The sequence below is a fragment of the Sciurus carolinensis genome, chromosome 11 (genome assembly GCF_902686445.1).
Source record: "Sciurus carolinensis chromosome 11, mSciCar1.2, whole genome shotgun sequence".
Lineage (NCBI taxonomy): Eukaryota > Metazoa > Chordata > Mammalia > Rodentia > Sciuridae > Sciurus > Sciurus carolinensis.
In genome coordinates, this window is record NC_062223.1 from 127,002,378 (window position 1) to 127,025,141 (window position 22,764).

Sequence of the window (22,764 nt, forward strand, 5' to 3'; positions counted from 1 at the left end):
CCTTTTAAATTGGAATGTCTATTTTTTACTGATTGAAATTGTGTGACTTATACATCAATTTGAGAATTAACATTTCTACCATATTGAGTCTTCTAATTCATTAGCACTGCCTGTCTCTCCATTTATTTAGTCCTTTATTACCAGCATTTTATAGTCTTCAGCATACAGGTACAGTATAGGTTTTGTTTTATACCTAAGTATTTTGTGGATTTTTAAAATCTATTTTCTACAGCGGTTTTTTTTAATTGTTTCAAATTATTCATTGCCACTCTATAGAAATAGGATTAATTTTTGTGTGTTGACGTTGCTAAACTTCCTGACTTCTAGGGGCACATTTATAGATTTGTTGGCATGTTCTTCCCTACACAGGGGATTATGCCATTTGTGAATAGGAATGGAGTCTGTGTTTTTATCAGTGCTCTATGACTATACATGATGGTGGGGTGTGTAGTCTATTTCATTCCCCGGTGCTTCTGCTTTCTCTTCCTTCCTCCCTCTCCTGATTTTTTCCCTCTACTCCACTTAGTTTTATTTCTTTTCCTTTTTCTCTTAATGTGTTCTCTACTCAAGGTCACTGCCCAGTTGCTGGTTTGATTCTTCTGTGTGTCTACACTGGGGGAGAAAGGAGGAAAATCGTGGATCTCTGGCAATTTGGTGGTGCTTTGAATTTCTGCTTTCTTCCTCAACACTTCTGTTATTTATGAACTATTTAAAATCTTCAAAGAGATGCCCCATGCATCTCTGTATATTCTGAGCAGGCATTATAGCTGCACTTAATAGGAAAGATGATGTGGATTTTGCGTACCTGTGTTACATTAAACAAAACCAGAGATTGGAATTTGGATCTCTGATCCCCTGGTGATTGAGGTCCATTTGTATTTCCCCATCCAAACTTTCTTTCCCAACCCTTATTCCTGGGTTCCTTTTCTCATCTTAATCCTAAACCTTTAGTCAGGGTTGTGACCAAGAAGTCAAAACAGGGTCAAATCAAGAGGATATTATACATTGAGCTTTGGATTCCTTAGTACTGTGTCTAGGAAATTGAGCTAAATGAGTCTAGACATAGGGCAAGAGAAAACTTTAACTCGGCTTATGTTCAGATTATTTCAAATTAGTGAGTTAATGAGCCCCTGAAGCCACAGAAATTATTTGGATCAATTTACAACACAGGAAATCAATGGAAGCTTTATTTGGTTGGCCAGTGTGGTTATTGGTAATTCTACAACATTTGCATTTTAAAATGCTAGTGCATGTTGCTAGCATGGGTGATGGGTTCTAATAAGGGGCACCCGGGGGAACCAACCAACGGGGAGAAAGAAAAAACGAGGGGATGACAGGGGGTTATGTTCTCTCTCTCTCTCTCTCTCTCTCCTCTTTCTCTCTCTTTGACTGATTTTCTTGCCTTCTTTGGGTTCTGTCTCTTACTTGAGTCCTCCTATAAATCCTGGCTTTCTGAAAACATCTTTCCTTTCATTGGTGATCTGACTGGTGAGTTTAAACTGATCTAACTCTATGAAACCTGCTTTGTAGCTTCCTGCTGTTTCAGAATGAACTTTGGAAGGAAAGTCATCCCTGCCTTTTAGCTGCTGCTGTTCATTGCACTGCACTTCAGCCAGGGACTCTGACAATTCTCTGCAGGGTTCACTTGAGTACTTCCATTCTCACACTCCCTCTGCACCCTGAGGCTCTTAGAGCTGGTCTGCAACATCGCCATCTGGTGGCTCCAAAGCCACATGGATGAGAAAAAAACAAAAATACACAATAAGACTCCCTGTTTTCTAGTTTTTTTGCAAGCCATTTCTTCTGCTGCTTTCAGTTGATTTAGGATGAATTTAGGACAGATTTGTGCACCATTTCAGGTCTCTGCTCAAACCATTTTTTTATTTCTGGATCACTTGCCCCAAGGTGTCTCTGAGGTAAAGAAGGGAAAAAAAAGCAGATGGATTTGGAAAGCAACAGGCCTTCTGATAAGAAATTCTAAGAATTATAGAGAGAAAATGGTACACTGAGATGCATCTGATCTGAATGTGACTGTGTCATTTCTTTTTCTGCTTGGGTATTTTGGGAACTTTTACTCTTCTTGGTACAGTCAATGTATTTGGGGGTGGAAGTGTTTTTTTTTTTATTTTTTTATTTTTTTTCTTCGATGATTCTGTTTGGGGTCATTGAAAGAGAATGACTTCCAAGTTAAACTCCTTCCTGTCCAACCCCCTACTTCACTCCCTTCTCTTGCCTTGACCTCTAAATGTACTCTTGTTGTTCCATGGGTTATTCCCCACCTCCTCACCGCTAAATGAATCTGGAGAGTTTTTCTGTTCTCTGAAATTTTTAGTATTCTAGTTGAAAACATCAAAATGAACACTAGCTGCTTCAGTAATCCTGATGGGAACATAAGCTTGTGAGAAACACAGATCTGTGCTGTGTTTTTATTCACCACTGTTGGCATCTTGTCTCTCTTCCCCAAATTACTCACCTTAAGAGTTCCTTTTTCATTTCTCATTTCCAACCTCTCCTTAATGCAATATGTACACATGTGCATCTACATATGTTTGTATTTCTGTACTTATGTGTGTGGGGTGTATATGTGTGTGTACATGTGTATTATATATCCTCTTTATTAAAATTAAATTCCTGGATAAATAAGGGGAAATTAGCATATTTGTCTTCAAGAGTGACTGTACCTTAAAGATTTTTAACTATACCTCCAGGTCGTGTCTCCTTCAGGCAGAACTTCAACAGAAAAAATGTTCACTACAGAATGTGAAGATTTAGTAGCAAAAGCTTTGGCATCCCTGATCCATTTTCTCCCTTTCATTGTATGTCCCACAGTTGTTGACCAAGTTAAGCCAATTTGAGAATCACATAAAAATCATCTAGGTGCTTAAAAATCAGTGTATTGTTTTAAGGATTAATACAGCAGCCATTTCTCTATAAGAAATGAAACAAGACTGATTATGGGACAACAGGAAAGATACAGTGAGGATAAAATGGGACCAAATATCTATATGACAAATGACCAACTCCTGAACAGTTGAGTATCACATGAAATTAGAAACATTTTGGAACAGGGAATAAAGCTATTTCATACTTTAAGAAAAAGATATCTAAAAACTTTAAATTGCAGACCAGTTCATTCAAAAACATTCAGAGAACTAATGATCAGTTGGAATCCAAGTGTAAATTAAAATTGGGGACTTCATTATCAAGCATATTCGTGAAAAGGCTATAATTAACTGGATCACTGATAACAGTTTCACTAAGAACACAGAAGTTTTATGTGTGTGTGTGCATATATACATATACACACATATATAGGTATATACATATTTTCTAAGTTCCCTGACTATCCAAAATTGATGTATCAGAACTAAAAGTTTAGTTTTTTATTCATAAGTAAATTCTTTATACCTACTGTCAGTCTACATAAATGACTATTAATTTTCTATAGAAGCTTGACCAACTGATTTTTCCAACTACATTAAAAATACAAAGTTTGACAGAGAAACAAACTAACCAAACTATGAAGTTATAGGTAATAATTAATTTAGGGAGAATTTTTTAAAACATAAAAAAAAGATGAAATCCAGAATTCAGTTAAAGTGACCTGGGTTATTTTGCATAGGAGTAAGTAGCCTCACAAATCACAAAGCCTCTAATTGTCTGTGTCATAGCACTCCATAAAATATTAAGTGAATCCCTTGATCAGATCAAGTTCACCTTCTGTTTGAAAGGCAATGAATATGTGTGATATATTTTTGAAATAGTTCTATAACAAAATGGTTGAAAATACTAATTATGCTTAAAAGTTAAGCCCTGTACTCTCTAGAAATGAGATATGTTGCTCACACATTTCTGGTATCAGAAACAACCTGCTTAAGAGTCCTAGTTACATATAAGCATGCAAAAAAAAATTTCTGATATTAGCATGAATTTCCTGGTAGAAATTAATGTGAATAAAATGGAAGGAAGGAAAAGAATATGATTTTTATACAGAGTTTCAAAATACAGAATTTGGGCTAAAAAGGATATGATGGGAAAGAAGAGTGAAGGAAGACAAAAACTAAGAAACAAACCTCCTATATTTAAATACAATTTTATTTATTAATTTAACAAATCTTTGTAGAGAATTATATAGCAACGACAAAAACAAATATTTGTCTCTGGGATAATTCTAAGGCTCAACTGTCTTTTCTGTTAATTTCTCAAGTAAATATCTTATTTTAAGGAAAATCAAATGAATGAACAAACAAAAGTATAAATCCAAAACGAAGGGCAGGTGACTTAAAATATTTGTAGACCCTTTCTACTCAAATTATAATTTGTGATTCACTGGCATCAACCTCACCTGAGTGCTTGTTACAGATTCACTGTGAGGGGCCATCAGTGTGTGTCATATCTGTCACATGGATCTCTATTCTCAGAAGGATTGTTCTTGATTTAGTGCATTGTTGGTGCCATCTTGAAATTGTTCATGTTTTCTAACAAGGGGCCCTAAAGCTTCACTTTGCACTTGATTTAACACCTTATGTGGTTGTTACTGTGAAGCTCTTGGTTTTCACCTCAGAGATGTTGAATAAGAATCTACATGTTAAGCAGAGTTTTAAGTGATTCATATGTTCCCTAAAATTTAAGAAACACTATTTCTACAATAAAGAAAGTTTTAATAAGCAGTTTGTTTTTTTCTTACATAATGTATTTCATGCACATGTTTCTTTCTTTTTTTTTTTTTTTTTGTGGTGCTGGGGATTGAACCCAAGGCCTATGCTTGCAAGGCAAGCACTTTACCAACTGAGCTATCTCCCCAGCCTTCATGTACATGCTTTATCATTCATTGTTCCTGCCTTGAATTAGCAGAGGGTTTATTTACATAACTGTGTTAGTCAGCTGCCTGTTACTGTAACAAAAACCTGCGATAAATCAATTTAATAAGATAAAAACTTTAGTTTGGTTCACAATTTTGAAAAATTCCATCCACAATTTAGGCCTCTGGTGGGGGAAAGCACATCAGTGTGTGGTTCATGTGGTGAAGCAAAGCTGCTCACCTCATAGTTTCACCTCATGGTTAGGAGGTGAAAGGCAGGGCCAGGGTCCCATAATCCTTTTAAATGATATGCCCCAAAAGGCCAGAAAAACTCCTACTAAGTTCTACCTCTTAAAGTTTCCACTACCTTCCAGTAGCACCAACTTGGGAATAAGTCATTAAACACATGGGGTTTTGGTGGACAATCTATACTGTATCAAATTCTCTTTACAGATAATCTCAATTGGTGTTCTTTGAATGAGTAGCTGATAAGTGTATGAGGTCCCGTTACATGTTTCTCTTTCATGAGACAAAAACCAGGCAACATTTTCAGTTCACAGTTCAAGTAAGAGAATGAAGCAGAAGAGTAACTGAAATGGGAAATAAAAGAAGAAATGAGAGGAAATTAATGCAAGAAAGCAAAACAAGAAATAAAAAAAAATACTGAAAGAAAAAGATTACTTTATAATAAAGAACTTGTCTGGTCTTTATCTTGGGTTCCTGGAGCAAACTTCTAAAGCCCTTGGAATTTCCTGAGTAATAAAAGCATCTTTGTTATTCATGAGCCTGTTGGATCACACCTGAGTTTATGATAATGAGATGATTGACGATGGGCCCAGTGATAACTTTAGGGCACAGGCTGGTCACCAAAAAGGTCAATCATATTGTTAGAGGGGTAAGATTTGAACTAGTTTAACCTCTGGGAGAAGAGCAGGACTAGGATTGGGTTAATATGGCTAGTGATTTAATAAATCATGCCTATGTAGTGAAACTCCAATAAAAACTGAAGCTCAGTGGAGCTTTATGATGATGTGAACACACTTATGTGATAAGTGGGTGGTTCATACTATTCCACAAGGAGAAAACATGGAAATGGTACATGGGGGATCCATCCAGACATTGCCTTTTGTGTCTCTTTGTGAGATAGTTGTGAGTTGCATCCTTTGTAATAATGATGTGACATTAAGTATAGCAAATCCTGAGTTCTGTGAGTTATTCTAGCAAACTATCTAAAGAATTAACAGGAACCCTGGCCTTTGCATTCATTTTTCAGAACAGTAGGTGGCCAGAGAACCTCAGAAGTATAGCTGGCATCTGAAATGGTAGTAGTCATATTAGGAAGTATGCCCCTTAACTTGTGATATCTACACAAACTCCAGGTGGTCAGTGCTAGCATTGAATAGTAGTACACAAGTGAATGGTCACTTAGTATCAGAACAATGGTAAAAAGCTAAGGCTGGCATTATTGGTGTCCTCCACCAAGTATGAGCCCCTGGTCACAGAGGTGTATACTGAACTTCAGTGAGTATCCTTAAATAGCCAAGCCTGACCTCTGCCATATACACATGAAGCTGTAGGCCAGCACATGTCAGGAGAACTCAGTTCACACAAGGATGATGTCTATTCATTCTCAAATTTCTCAAATCTCATGAAGGGAAGGAACTGGGCATGGCAGGGGAAGACAACCAGAAGTGGGAACAATGTATCATCTTCTACAGATGGGAGGTACTAACCACAAAGTGGGGTTCATGGTTGTCTGTGAATACTCGTTCCCTCCAAGGTTGGAGTCCTTAACCTTTTAGGATGCTTATGAATGAACTTTATGATAAAAGGTAGACGTGAATCCAGAAAAATTCAAGTACAAATGGAATTTTGCTTACAATTTCACCTGGTTCCAAGATCCTTTGAAACTTGTCCATTTCTATCTGGTACATCATTGGAGGTAAGAGGCTCTGTTTTATGCAATAGCATGGATTGGTGAAGACGTAAATTCAAAACACTATTTGGAACGAAATCAGTGCAAGTTCTCTAATCTGTTTCCCTTCAACAGATGGGAATATTCCCATCATATATTTTCAGTAATATTGCTTTCTATCATCATTTAAATGTTCATGTAATATTCTTGTAATATAATTCTACAATTTATTAAACCAACCTCATATTGATACATGTTGTTTTTACATCTTAGTTACTGTAAGTGATCCTGTGATAAACCACCTAGTACAGAAGCTTTTGAAAAGATGTCTCTTATTTATTTAATTTTTTTAGGAAACATTGGTAGAAGTATACTTTCTTAGTCAAAGTCTGTATACCCTTTTGACTTTGAAATGTATTGCCAAATGCCTTCTTAAAAAGTTAAAAAGAGTTACCTTAGTAAAAATCGGACACAGAAATTGGTTTACAGCCAACCCTTAACAATTAAAAGCATAATATTCTAAATCTTTCCGATCTTTGGCAAACTGACAGAATGGGGGAAAAACAATTCCTCTTTATCTTTGTTTCTTCAATTAACTAATATTTTTGGCTTACTAGCACTTATTATCTGATGTATTGTTCCTCTTTTGCTTCTTTTTTGTGGTTTGTTTGAATAGAGTATATCTATTTTTTATCTTTTTTTTTTTCTCCCAGAGGAAACATTCAGGAATCTAAAATTTTTGTTTGTCATAGCCATTTTCTTTTCCAAACTTATTTAAGGTGATTTTTTTTTAAACATAGAAGTTAAAAAGTTAGAAAGATATAGTTTTATAATCAAATTTTTAAGTTACCATTTCTGTGTTTTACATTATTCTTATAAAATAATGTTGGGGTGGCGATCCAAGATGGCGGACTAGAGGGTGACTGCATCCCCAGTCGCTCCAGAACACAGGAGTCAAGAAGGGGAGGCATTGAGAGACTCGGACTAAAATAGAACCACAGGTGAGTCTGCCCACTGGGTAAAGCTCGGCCCGGGTGGCAGGCCCAGATAGAGGTGGCTTATCGGAGCAGGGCAGGGCAGCTAGAGTCTTCCACAGGCAGCCCTGCGCACTCCGACGGTGGGCCCCTCCCACACAGCCAGCTTCTCCAGGTTCTCGGAGCAGGCCCCCTAGTGAGAGCCTTTCTGATCAGAACAAGCTCCAAGTCCCGGAGCCAGCGCGGCATACTTCGGCCCGCAAGCGGCTTCAGGGACTAGGACAGGGCAGCCAGAGACTTACACAAGCAGCCCAGCCCCCTTCGGTGGGAGGCGCCTTTCAAGGCAAGCTTCTTGGAGCAGACCGCCCAGTGAGAGCCTTTCTACACAGAGCCAGCCACAAGTCCCTGAGCCAGCGGAGAGCTTTGATCCTCAAGCAGCCTCTGGGATCAGGGCAGGGCAGCCAGAGACTTCTCCAGGCGGCTCTGCCTACTCCGGCCGCAGGCTCTTTCCACGGGGTGATCCAAGATGGCGGCCTAGAGGGTGACTGCATCTCCAGTCACTCCAGAACCCAGGACTCAAGAAGGGGAGGCATTGAGAGACTTGGACAAAAATAGAGTCACGGGGTGAGTCTCCTCCACTGGGCGAAACTTGGCCTGGGCGGCAGGCACAGATAGCAGTGGCTTATCAGAGCAGGGCAGGGCAACTAGAGTCTTCCCCAGGTAGCCTTCCACACTCCGGCAGTGGGCTCCTTCCACACAGCCAGCTGCATGGTGCAGGCCCCCACTGAGAGCCTTTCCACACAGAGCCAGCTCCAAGCCCTGGAACCAGTAGGGAGCTAGGGGCAGCTTTCTTCGGAAGCACTACATTATCAAGTTCCTCCAAGACTTCAGGCTACTGAAGGCTGGGAGGTGATACACTGGAAATCTATAGGGACACTATAAGCCATAGAGGAAATCTGCAATATCTCAGCGTCCCACTGACAGCTGACCAATATGAGAAAACAAGGGAAGAAAATGTCCCAAACAAACCTAGATATTACATCAATAAAACCCAATGACAGCACAACAGAAGAAATGTCAGAAAGGGAGTTCAGAATGTACATAATTAAAACAATCAGGGAAGCAAATGAGGCGATGAAAGAGCAAATGCAGGCATTGAAGGAGGAGATGAAAGAGCAAATGCAGGCATTAAATGATCGCACCAATCAACAGTTAAAAGACCAAATATGGGAAGTAAGAGATCATTTCAATAAAGAGTTAGAGATATTGAAACAAACAAACAAACAAACAGAAATCCTTGAAATGAAGGAAACAATAAACCAAGTTAAAAGCTCCATAAAAAGCATAACCAATAGGATAGAACACCTGGAAGACAGAACCCCAGACAATGAAGAAAAAATATTTAATCTTGAAAACAAAGTTGGCCAAACAGAGAAGATGGTAAGAAATCATGAACAGAATCTACAAGAATTATGGGATATCATGAAAAGGCCAAATTTAAGAATTATTGGGATTGAGGAAGGCTTAGAGAAACAAACCAAAGGAATGAACAATCTATTCAATGAAATAATATCAGAAAATTTCCCAAATCTGAAGAATGAAATGGAAAACCAAGTACAAGAGGATTATAGGATTCCAAATATACAAAATTACAACAGACCCCACACCAAGGCACATTATTATGAAAATACCTAACATACAAAATAAAGACAGAATTTTAAATGCTGCAAGAGAAAAGAATCAAATTACATTCAGAGGGAAACTAATAAGAATATCAGCAGATTTTTCAATCCAGACCTTAAAAGCTAGAAGGGCCTGGAACAACATTTACCAAGCCCTGAAAGAAAACGGATGCCAAACAAGAATCTTATACCCAGCAAAACTTACCTTCAAATTTGACGATGAAATAAGATCCTTCCATGATAAACAAAAGCTAAAGGAATTTACAAAAAGAAAGCCAGTATTACAGAACATTCTCAGCAAAATATTCCATGAGGAAGAGATGAAAAACAATGATGCAAATCAGCAACAGGAGGCGCTAGCCTAAAAGAATAGCCAAATAAAGGAGAAACCAAATCATGTCAAAAAGCAAATATGAGTCAAATGACTGGGAATACAAATCATATCACAATAATAACCCTGAATGTTAATGGCCTGAACTCATCAATCAAAAGACATAGACTGGCAGATTGGATTAAAAAGAAAAATCCAACAATATGCTGCCTGCAAGAGACTCATCTCATAGAAAGAGATACCCATAGACTAAAGGTGAAAGGATGGGGAAAAACATACCATGCACACGGACACAGCAAAAAAGCTGGAGTATCCATCCTCATTTCAGATAATGTGGACTTCAAGCCAAAACTAGTCAGAAGGGATAAAGAAGGACATTACATGCTGCTTAAGGGAAGCATAAATCAGCAAGACATAACAATCATAAATATCTATGCCCCGAACATTGGCTCATCCACGTACGTCAAACAAATCCTTCTCAATTCCAGAAATCAAATAGACCACAGCACAATAATGCTAGGTGATTTTAACACACCTCTCTCACCACTGGATAGATCGTCCAAACAAAAATTGAATAAAGAAACCATAGATCTCAATAACACAATCAACAATTTAGACTTAACCGACATATATTGAATATACCATCCAACAAAGAACGAATACACTTTCTTCTCAGCAGCACATGGATCCTTCTCTAAAATAGACCATATTTTATGCCACAAAGCTACTGTTAGCAAATACAAGAAGATAGAGATACTACCTTGTACTCTATCAGATCATAATGGATTGAAATTAGAAATAAATGACAGAATAAAAAACAGAAACTTCTCCAATACCTGGGATTAAATAATACACTATTATATGATGAATGGATAACAGAAGACATCAGGAGGGAAATAAAAAAATTCTTAGAAGTAAACGAGAACAAAGACACATCATATCAAAATCTCTGGGACACTATGAAAGCAGTACTTAGAGGAAGATTTATTTCATGGGGCGAATTCAAAAAAAGAAGTAGAAATCAACAAATAAACGACTTAACACTATAGTTCAAAGCCCTAGAAAAAGAAGAGCAGACCAATACCAAAAGTAGTAGAAGACAGGAAATAGTTAAAATCAGAGCCGAAATCAACGAAATTGAAACAAAAGAAACAATTGGAAAAATTAACAAAATAAATAGTTGGTTCTTTGAAAAAAATAAACAAAATCGATAAACCCTTAGCCACACTAACAAAGAGAAAGAGGGAGAAAACTCAAATTACTAAAATTCGGAATGAACAAGGAAACATCACTATAGCCACGAGTGAAATACAAAACATAATTAGAAGCTATTTTGAAAATCTATACTCCAACAAAGCAGAAAACCTCGAAGACATCAACAAATTTCTAGAGACATATGAATTACCTAAACTGAACCAGGAGGACATACACAACTTAAATAAATCAATTTCAAGCAATGAAATAGAAGAGGTCATCAAAAGCCTACCAACAAAGCAAAGTCCGGGACCAGATGGGTTCTCAGCCGAGTTCTACAAAACCTTAAAAGAAGAGCTCATTCCAATACTCCTCAAAGTATTCCATGAAATAGAAGAGGAGGGAACCCTCCCAAACTTGTTCTATGAAGCCAATATCACCCTGATACCTAAACCAGACAGAGACACATCGAGGAAAGAAAATTTCAGACCAATATCCTTAATGAACATCGACGCAAAAATTCTCAACAAAATTTTAGCAAATCACATACAAATATATATTAAAAAGATAGTGCACCACGATCAAGTGGGTTTTATCCCAGGGATGCAAGGTTGGTTCAACATCCGGAAATCAATAAATATCATTCACCATATCAACAGACTTGAAGTTAAGAATCACATGATTATTTCAATAGATGCAGAAAAAGCATTCGATAAAATACAGCATCCCTTCATGCTCAAAACACTAGAAAAAATTGGGGTAGTGGGAACATTCCTTAACATTATAAAGGCCATCTACACTAAGCCCATGGCTAATAGCATTCTAAATGGTGAAAAACTGAAAGCGTTCCCCCTAAAAACTGGAACAAGGCAGGGATGCCCTCTTTCACCGCTTCTATTCAACATCGTCCTTGAGACTTTAGCCAGAGCAATTAGACAAACCAAAGAAATTAAATGGATACGAATTGGAAAAGAAGAACTCAAACTATCCCTGTTCGCTGATGACATGATTATATATTTAGAGGAACCTGGAAATTCCACCAGAAAACTTTTAGAACTCATAAGTGAATTCAGTAAAGTAGCAGGTTACAAGATCAATGCTCATAAATCCAATGTATTTTTATACATAAGTGATGAATCTTCAGAAACAGAAATTAGGAAAACTACCCCATTCATAATAGCATCGAAAAAAATAAAATACTTGGGAATCAATCTCACAAAAGAGGTGAAAGAACTCTACAATGAGAACTACAGAACACTAAAGAAAGAAATTAAAGAAAACCTTAGAAGATGGAAAGATCTCCCATGTTCCTGGAAAGGCAGAATTAATATCGTCAAAATGGCCATACTACCTAAAGTGCTATACAGATTCAATGCAATTCCAATTAAAATCCCAATGATGTACCTTGCAGATATAGAGCAAGCAATTATGAAATTCATCTGGAAGAATAAAAAAACTAGAATAGCTAAAGCAATCCTCAGTAGCAAGAGCGAAGCAGGGGGTATTGCAATACCAGATCTTCAACTCTACTACAAAGCAATAGTAACAAAAACGGCATGGTATTGGTACCAAAATAGACAGGTAGATCAATGGTATAGAATAGAGGACATGGACACAAAACCAAATGAATACAATTTTCTCATACTAGACAAAGGGTCCAAAAATATGCAATGGAGAAAAGATAGCCTCTTCAACAAATGGTGCTGGGAAAACTGGAAAATCATATGCAACAGAATGAAGTTAAACCCCTATCTCTCACCCTACACAAAACTCAACTCAAAATGGATCAAGGACCTCGGAATCAGACCAGAGACCCTGCATCTCATAGAAGAAAAAGTAGGTACAAATCTTCAACTTGTTGGCTTAGGATCAGATTTCCTTAACAGGACTCCCATAGTACAAGAAATAAAAGCAAGAATCAACAACTGGGATAGATTCAAACTAAAAAGCTTTCTCTCAGCAAAGGAAACTATCAGCAATGTGAAGAGAGAGCCTACAGAGTGGGAGAATATCTTTGCCAACCATACTTCAGATAGAGCGCTAATTTCCAGAATCTATAAAGAACTCAAAAAACTCTACACCAAGAATACAAATAATCCAATCAACAAATGGGCTAAGGAAATGAACAGACACTTCACAGAAGAAGATGTACAAGCAATCAACAGATATATGAAAAATGTTCAACATTTCTAGTAATAAGGGAAATGCAAATCAAAACTACCCTAAGATTTCATCTCACCCCAATTAGAATGGCGATTATCAAGAACACAAGCAACAATAGGTGTTGGCGAGGATGTGGTGAAAAAGGAACACTCATACATTGCTGGTGGGTTTGCAAATTAGTGCAGCCACTCTGGAAAGCAGTGTGGAGATTCCTCAGAAAGCTTGGAATGGAAACACCATTTGACCCAGCTATCCCACTCCTTGGCCTATACCCAAAGGACTTAAAATCAGCATACTACAGAGATACAGCCACATCAATGTTCATTGCTGCTCAATTCACCATAGCCAGATTGTGGAACCAACCTAGATGCCCTTCAGTTGATGAATGGATACAGAAACTATGGCATATATATACAATGGAATATTACTCTGCAATGAAGAATGATAAAATTATGGCATTTGCAGGCAAATGGATGAAATTGGAGAATATCATGCTAAGTGAGATAAGCCAATCTCAAAAAACTAAAGGACAAATGATCTGGCTGATAAGCGGATGAGGACATATAATGGGGGGTGGGAGGGGTTACCATTAGGGTTAGGGTTAGGTTTAGGGTTAGGGATAAGGAGTGTGGTAAGAATGAAGGAAAGAAGGACTGTATAGTGGGAAAAGAGGGGTGGGAGGGGAGGGGGGGAAGGGAAAAAAATAATGAATCAAACATCATTGCCCTATGTAATCGTATGATTACACAAATGTTATGCCTTGACTCCATGTACAAATAGAGAAACAGCATGTATCCCATTTGTATACAATAATAATAATAAAAAAAAGAAAATAATTTTTTTGTTTAGTAGACCCATATAGGATGCTAACTTGTAAAATTAAAAACAAATATAAATCACCTAATAATTTTTAAAATTTACCCCTGATATGAGACATGTCTAAATAAAGAATATTTACATTAAAGAGTTTCAAAAACTATTAAATTTTGGACTTTCATTTTTCTAAAAGGCAGAATAATACCAAGGAAAAATCAAAATCTTAAATTAAATGAATTGGTTTAAAATATTGGTTTACCATTTAGCCATTAAGCAACCCAGGGAAAATCTTCTCTCTGAGTCTCAAATTTATGAAATATAGTAAAGTCATAATCATTAACTAATCATGAGTTGTTTTTTAAGGCACATGTTAATTTGTTAATTACACAATAAATATTTATTAATATGTTCAATTTTTGGTGTTTAAGAATTTTATAATCATTAAAATATACTTCCTCTCTCCTTCCCTCCCTTTCTTCCTTTTCTTATATTTTTCAGTAATCATATCACACTTTTATAACTTGATTTTAAACAATACTTTCTGAAATGTTTTATACCAAATGCTTTTGATATATATGCAAGTTTAAAAGGCAATAAAGCAATAAAATAACTACCCATATATAAAAATTAAATACCAATATTTGAAGATCTGAATGTATTTCTTGATTCATTTGCATTCTCCCTTCATGAAATAATTACAACATCACAAGCCTGAAATTTGTTTTATATATCTTTGATTTTTTTTCATAGTTTACTACATGTTCCTGCATTTGACCTTTATAAAACTGAGGTTATACTGAAAGTATTCAGTAAAGTGACTTTTTAAAAATTAAATGTTGCTCTCTATAGCTGAGATGTGTTAAATAATTGTACTTCGTTCATACTTATTTTTTAATAAAGGATTCAATTATATGAATGTACTGCACTTCATTTATAAAGTTCCTTAAAGATTTCTATCATCATTTGTCTTTTGGTACACACATGCCAGAATATGCCTAGAATTAGGACTTCCTGGATCCTAGACAAAATCAAATTGTCTTTCAAAATGATTTAGTCATTTAGCCATTTACCCAGTCAGCAGCATATTATTATCTGTGTTATTTGGCTTTTCATCACTGACCAAAGTACCTGACGAGAATAACTTAGAGAACAAAAAGTTTGCTTTGGCTTACAGTTTCAGAGGAATCAGTTCATGGTCAATTGGTTCCATTGTTTTGAGTCTGAGATGAAGCAGAACATCATGGCAAAAGACAGAACAAAGGAAATTTGCCTCCTCCTGGCAGTCAGGAAGCAGTGTGTTGGGGAAGGGATAGGGATACATGTAGTCCACAAAGCCATGCCCTCAGTGACTTACTTCCTCCAGCCATGGGTCACCTGTCTAAAGCTTTTACCAGCTCTCACTAAGTCCATTTCAATCCATCAAGTGGATTAATCCACTGATGAGGTCAGGATCTCTCATGATTCAATCATTTTACCTCTGAACATTGTGGCACTAACACATGAGCTTTTGGAACATATTTCAGATCCAAACCATAATAATTTCCTACTTTCCCCAGTATTTAAAATTGGCCCTTTTCTAACTTTTGCCTATTTGGTGATTGCAAAATGACATTACACTGTGATCTTAACTTGCATTTTAACTTCCTTTTTAACGATGTTGAACATGTTTGTGATCAATCCTTTTTCTTTTCTCCAAAATCCTATTTTAAGTCCTTTGGTAGCTCTCATTTTCTTATTGATTTGTAGTCATTTTTTTTTATTCTCTGCCCTAATTTTAATATTGAAAACATCTGCAAATATCTCCCCATTTCTAGCATGTGTATTCATTTTTCTTATAGACTAGATTTTTAAAAACAGTCCATTTACTCTAACTAGGACAAAATTTTGTGTACCACAAGACTCAGGGAATCAATTTCATATCCCTCAAATGAAAATTTAATTGTTCTACAATTACCGATTTAAACATCTATCCTTTCTTCACAAATTAGCAATGCCAGTTCTGGAATATATCAATTTTCCACTTACATGTAGTTGACTATCTTGACCCTTTTTCTGTTCCATTTGTCTATTGATCCATAACTGTACACTTTATCATAGTTTACGGGTCTCGATATCTGGGAAAAATCCTCTTAAATTGTTTGATTGATTTAAAAATGTCTTATTTATTCTTTGCTCTACCAAAAAAAAAAAAATAGAAGCAACTTTAGTCAAAAAGAAATAAGTCTAATGGCAATTTTTCCCAGGGTGGGTATTGGGGGATTGAACTCAGGGGCACTCAACCACTAAGCCACATCCCAAGCCCTATTTTGTATTTTATTTAGACAGGGTCTCACTGAATTTCTTAGTGGCTCACTTTCACTAAGGCTGACTTTGAACTCTGAATCCTCCTATGTCAGCCTCCAGAGCTGCTGGGATTATAGGCAGGTACCACCACTTCCTACTCTAATGGCCTTTTGATCTGAATTAAATTGTTCTATAGGTCAATGTACAGAGAATTGACAGTGTGCAAAGTCTGCTGGTCCATAAATAAATAAATAAATAAATAAGAATGTCCTTATATTTATTTAGGTTTTCTTTAATCTCTTTCAATCCCTGTGTATCATATTCTCTATAAAGGTTTATATGTATTTTATTTATTTTATATCAGGACTCATTTTTTTTTGTGCTCCAGTAATGACTTTTTTTTTTGGTTTTACTGGAGCTTGAACCCAGAGTCTCACATATGGTAGGTAAGTTCATTACCACTGAGCTAAATCCCCAACTCTTTTTTTTTGATATTGTGATTCTCCTACCTCAGCTTCCTGAGTAGTTATGATTACAGGCCTGCATCTCCACACCTGGAATCTGAGATCAACCTATTAAATGCAATTAAGCTGTGTATGAGAAACAGAAAACTTGCAAAGCCATCTTATTTAAAATTGCATTGGCTTTCCTATTTTTTTTTTTTTTATATATTATTTGGAGTTTTCTATGCCAACAAAGCCAACACCTGTGGCAGTTTGAATGCCTTCTTCACAGTATTTTTCTCTTTTATTTTTCTTGAACCTTCAATACTAACAAGAAAAAAAAAAGATAGAGGGGATTTGTTTAGAATTCCTGATTTTACAGTAAATGGTTTTCAAGTTATATCACTGAACATGGTATTTAGTTTTTTTTTTTTGTTTTTGAGGGTTTTATTTATTTTTTTTTATGTTGTTATTCTTGATGGTACCAGAAAGGCTACAAAGTTATTTTTCTATATCTAATGTCCACCAAGACATTTATACTTAGATGCTGCTTATTTTTTTGAACTACTTTCTTCCTGTATTGAGGGGATCCCATGGTTTTTCTACCCTTAAACCATTAATATTATAAATGACCTTATTTGCTTTCTGATTATAAACAATCCTTGAATTCCTGTGAAAAGCCAATAAAGTCAGGGAATATACATTGTACAACTTTATTGGGCTGCCAATATTTTAATTAGGATTTTTGGTTCTGTGTTTTTTAATTTCTTAGTGAAATTGTCAGACAATTTTATTTGTCCTTTTAATGCCACATTACAGATGTTGTCAGAAAACTATTTGAGGTACTATTTATTTATTTATTTATTTATATTTTTAATACAGAGCTGCTTAACCACTGAAACACATCCCCAGACTGGCCCTCATCTCCTTTATTTTTATTTTGAGGCAGGGTCTTATTAAGCTGCATTGGACCTTGCTAAATTGCTGAGACTGACTTTGAACTTGCAATCCTCCTCCTTCAGCCTCTAGAGTTGCAGGGGTTACAGGCAGGCACCACCAAATCTGGCTGTTCATTTTTCTTTTTCCTGGAAGAAACTGAATCAAATGAAAATTACTAGTTTCTCATATTTTGATAGAATCTACTTGTAAAACTAGTTTTGAAGGTGAGGATTTTTAATGATGCTGTAAGTTATTTGAGAATCATTCAGAGTTGTCTTTTTATTGAGGGAATTATACAGACTTTCTTCTCAAAGGGTTCATACATTTCATCTCAATTTTCAAATTTTTAACATAAAGATGATGATTACATATTCTAAGATATTTTCAACCATCACTATGTCTGAATTTATTTCTCTTTACTAGTACTAATATTTTTATTTGTTTCTTCTTCTTTTTGTCTAGTCATTGCACACTTTTTCAGGCTTTTAAATAAGCTCATTTTGATCTTTATGTTTTTTCTCTAATTAATCAATTTCTTTCCTTTATTCTTTATTTGCTTTTTTTGTTAAGATATTCTTTTCCTAATTTGTACAATTGACTCATCTAAGAAATTATTTTATCTCCTTCAGTACTTCCATTCTGTGAAGCTAGCTGCCACGTCATGAGCAGTCCCGTGGCCATATATGTGGTCCCCAATCACCAGTGAGCAAGCAACAGCCAACAGCCATGAGAGTGACCCAGAAGCAGATGTCCCAACCCTAGGAAGCCATCAGATGCTATAACCCTGCAGCACTTTACTGTAGTCTCCTAGGTAGACTGAGTCAGAACCACACAACTAAGCCACTCATGAATTCCTGACCCACAGAAAGTGTAAGAGGCTAAATGTTGGTTGTTTTAAGCTTAGTGTTGGGGGTAATTTGTTATAAAATAGACGGCCCATACAGTGTGTGTATATATGTGTGTAAACATACAAATATATTTTTCATTTTTATCTCAAGTTTTTTTACCCTATTATTTATTGTTCAGAAACTACATAAACTTTTGCTGCTCTTTTCACTTTATCCAAAAAATTCTATCACATATACTAAAAATATAAAAATTTAATGTATAACTCTCTGATCAATATAAGGCGCTTTGATTACTCTTCAAGTTAATATTTTAATCCAGTAATTTATTCTCTCAACATGTTTTTTCAATCCAGTACTCATTAATACTTATTAATACTATTTCATTTAATCAATATTTGTTTAGATTTAACTACTATTTACTAATTTCTTTGATATCCAGTACTCATATTTTAATCTTCTGTTTGAGACCAATCTATTTATTCCAAATCAAAACCCTTAGAAATGCCTCTATGTGTGGTCTGTCAGTGTAACATTCTCTGTTTGGTTTCTATGAAAATACTTTTATTTCAAAGTTATTTTACATTTTGTTTTTACTGCAGTACACTACACACACATAAAAATGCAGAAATCTGAGTGTCAACTTTGGAAAAAATTTACACAGTGACCACACCTATGTAACCTAAATCAATAAAGTAGGATATTACAGTGCACTAGAATCTCCCCTTATCTAAACTAACCTCTCCCAAAGTTAACAACTTTCCTAAAACCAGAGATTAGTTTTGCCTTTTTGTGAACTTCATACAATAAAACTCCGTAGCACATAATTGTTTTTATGTCTGATTTCTTTTGTCCAAAGATATGTTTGTGAAATCATCATGTTGTTGCATGTAAATGTAGTTTGTTTGTTTTTTTATTTTCATGTGGGTTAAGTGTTCCATTATTTTTGTCTACTTGACCCTCAATGGACATTTTATTTCAGTATTTGTCTATTATAAAGAGTGTTGCTATGAACATTCTTGTGTATGTCCTTGGTGTACATATGTATATGCTTTACTGCAATCAAGGATAATGCTGATTCACAGATATTCATGTATTCAGTTTTAATATTTACTACAAACATTTTCCAAAGTATCTGTACTGTTATGCTTTGTACATATGGTGTACCCCCCAAACTTCTATGTTAATGCAAGAATGTTCAGATGTTAAATGGTTAGATTGCAAGAGCTATAATCTAATCAATTCATCCTAGTTTGGATGGATTGACTTGTTGGTAACTGTAGGTAGAGGAGGCATGGCTGGAGGAGGTGGGTTACCGGGGCATGCCCAGGAAGAGTTCCTCTTCCCTGAGTCTCCCTGTCCCCTGCCCCTACCTTTTCCTAACCCCACCATTAGCTGAGCAGCTTTCCTCTGCTAGACCCTTTAGCCATGATGCTTTATCCCACCTTGGGCCCCAACCAATGGATTTGGCCATTGACACATTGAGATCTCTAAAACTGTGAGGCCCAAATACATTTTCCCTTCTTTAAGTTGTTCTTGTCAGGAATTTTGGTCACAGTGTTGCAAAACTGACTAAAACATCTCCCAATTTGTACTTTGACCATCAGATTCTGGTGTTTTAGGTGTTTCACATCCTTCAACTTGGCATTATTTACCTTTTATATTTTAGCTATTCTGGAAATTATGTAGTCATATTGTGGTTTTAATTGAAACTTATTGGCTAATGATGTTAAGCCCATTTTCATATTTTCATTGACTATTTGGATATCTTCTTTAGGGAAAAATCAGTTTAATACTTTGACCCATCTTCCTTTTGAATTGCCTATATTTTCATATTGACATACAGAATTATTTTAAATATAATGGATACAAATGTTTTATTGAACATTAAAAATGCCTTCCCATTTTATGGTTTACTTTTTCATGCTCTTGATGAGTAAAATATCCTAGTTGTAATTTAATATACTGTGTCAATTATATTCTTTCTGGTTGGTGATTGTATGTATTATTAAAGGAATCTTTCTTAGTAATGTTTTGCAGTTTTTATTATAGAGCATTGCCCATCTTTCATTAGACATGTTTGAATTTTTATGTCATTATAAATTGTTCAGTTTATTTTACAGTTTCATTTACATTTCTTGTAGTTGTCCTGAGAATTAGATTGGTTTTTGCTTGTTGATTTTATCCAGATATCTTACTAAATTCACTATTAATTCTAATAAGTTAGCCTTAGTTTTTTTTATTTTTTTAGCACATAGAGCATATCTGAATCATTACAGTTTAAACTCTTCATTCTAATTTCTATTTGTTTCTTTTCCTTGCTATTGCATATACTAACCAGATCAGTCCTGAATAGAACTGGTAGTAGCAAGCACAGTTATTTCCTCTCACATTCAGGGTGGAAGCTTTTTATTTTTTTTATTATTATTATTTTTTTATTATTGTATACAAATGGGATACACGTTGTTTCTCTATTTGTACATAGAGTCAAGGCATACCATTTGTGTAATCATACGTTTACATAGGGTAATGATGTTTGATTATTTTTTTCCCTTCCCCCGACCCCTCCCACCCCTCTTTTCCCTCTATACAGTCCTTCTTTCCTTCATTCTTACCACTCTCCTTATCCCTAACCCTAAACCTAACCCTAAACCTAATGCTAACCCCTCCCACCCCCCATTATATGTCCTCATCCGCTTATCAGCGAGATCATTCGTCCTTTAGTTTTTTGAGATTGGCTTATCTCACTTAGCATGATATTCTCCAATTTCATCCATTTGCCTGCAAATGCCATAATTTTATCATTCTTCATTGCAGAGTAAGATTCCATTGTATATATATGCCACAGTTTCTTTATCCATTCATCAACTGAAGGGCATCTAGGTTGGTTCCACAATCTGGCTATGGTGAATTAAGCAGCAATGAACATTGATGTGGCTGTATCTCTGTAGTATGCTGATTTTAAGTCCTTTGGGTATAGGCCAAGGAGTGGGATAGCTGGGTCAAATGGTGTTTCCATTCCAAGCTTTCTGAGGAGTCTCCACACTGCTTTCCAGAGTGGCTGCACTAATTTGCAACCCCACCAGCAATGTATGAGTGTTCCTTTTTCACTACATCCTCGCCAACACCTATTGTTGCTTGTGTTCTTGATAATCGCCATTATAATTGGGGTGAGATGAAATCTTAGGGTAGTTTTGATTTGCATTTCCCTTATTACTAGGGATGTTGAACATTTTTCATAAATCTGTTGATTACTTGTACATCTTCTTCTGTGAAGTGTCTGTTCATTTCCTTAGCCCATTTGTTGATTGGATTATTTGTATTCTTGGTGTAGAGTTTTTTGAGTTCTTTATAGATTCTGGAAATTAGCGCTCTATCTGAAGTATGGTTGGCAAAGATATTCTCCCACTCTGTAGGCTCTCTCTTCACATTGCTGATAGTTTCCTTTGCTGAGAGAAAGCTTTTTAGTTTGAATCTATCCCAGTTGTTGATTCTTGCTTTTATTTCTTGTACTATGGGAGTCCTGTTAAGGAAATCTGATCCTAAGCCAACAAGTTGAAGATTTGTACCTACTTTTTCTTCTATGAGATGCAGGGTCTCTGGTCTGATTCCAAGGTCCTTGATCCATTTTGAGTTGAATTTTGTGTAGGGTGAGAGATAGGGGTTTAATTTCATTCTGTTGCATATGATTTTCCAGTTTTCCCAGCACCATTTGTTGAAGAGGCTATCTTTTCTCCATTGCATATTTTTGGACCCTTTGTCTAGTATGAGAAAATTGTATTTATTTGGGTTTGTGTCCATGTCCTCTATTCTGTACCATTGATCTACCTGTCTATTTTGGTACCAATACCATGCCATTTTTGTTACTATTGCTTTGTAGTAGAGTTGAAGATCTGGTATTGCAATACCCCCTGCTTCGCTCTTGCTACTGAGGATTGCTTTAGCTATTCTAGTTTTTTTATTCTTCCAGATGAATTTCATAATTACTTGCTCTATTTCTGCAAGGTGCATCATTGGGATTTTAATTGGAATTGCATTGAATCTGTATAGCACTTTAGGTAGTATAGCCATTTTGATGATATTAATTCTGCCTATCCAGGAACATGGGAGATCTTTCCATCTTCTAAGGTTTTCTTTAATTTCTTTCTTTAGTGTTCTGTAGTTCTCATTGTAGAGGTCTTTCACCTGTTTTGTGAGATTGATTCCCAAGTATTTTATTTTTTTCGATGCTATTGTGAATGGGGTAGTTTTCCTAATTTCTCTTTCTGAAGATTCATCACTTATGTATAAAAATGTATTGGATTTATGAGTGTTGATCTTGTAACCTGCTACTTTACTGAATTCACTTATGAGTTCTAAAAGTTTTCTGGTGGTGGGA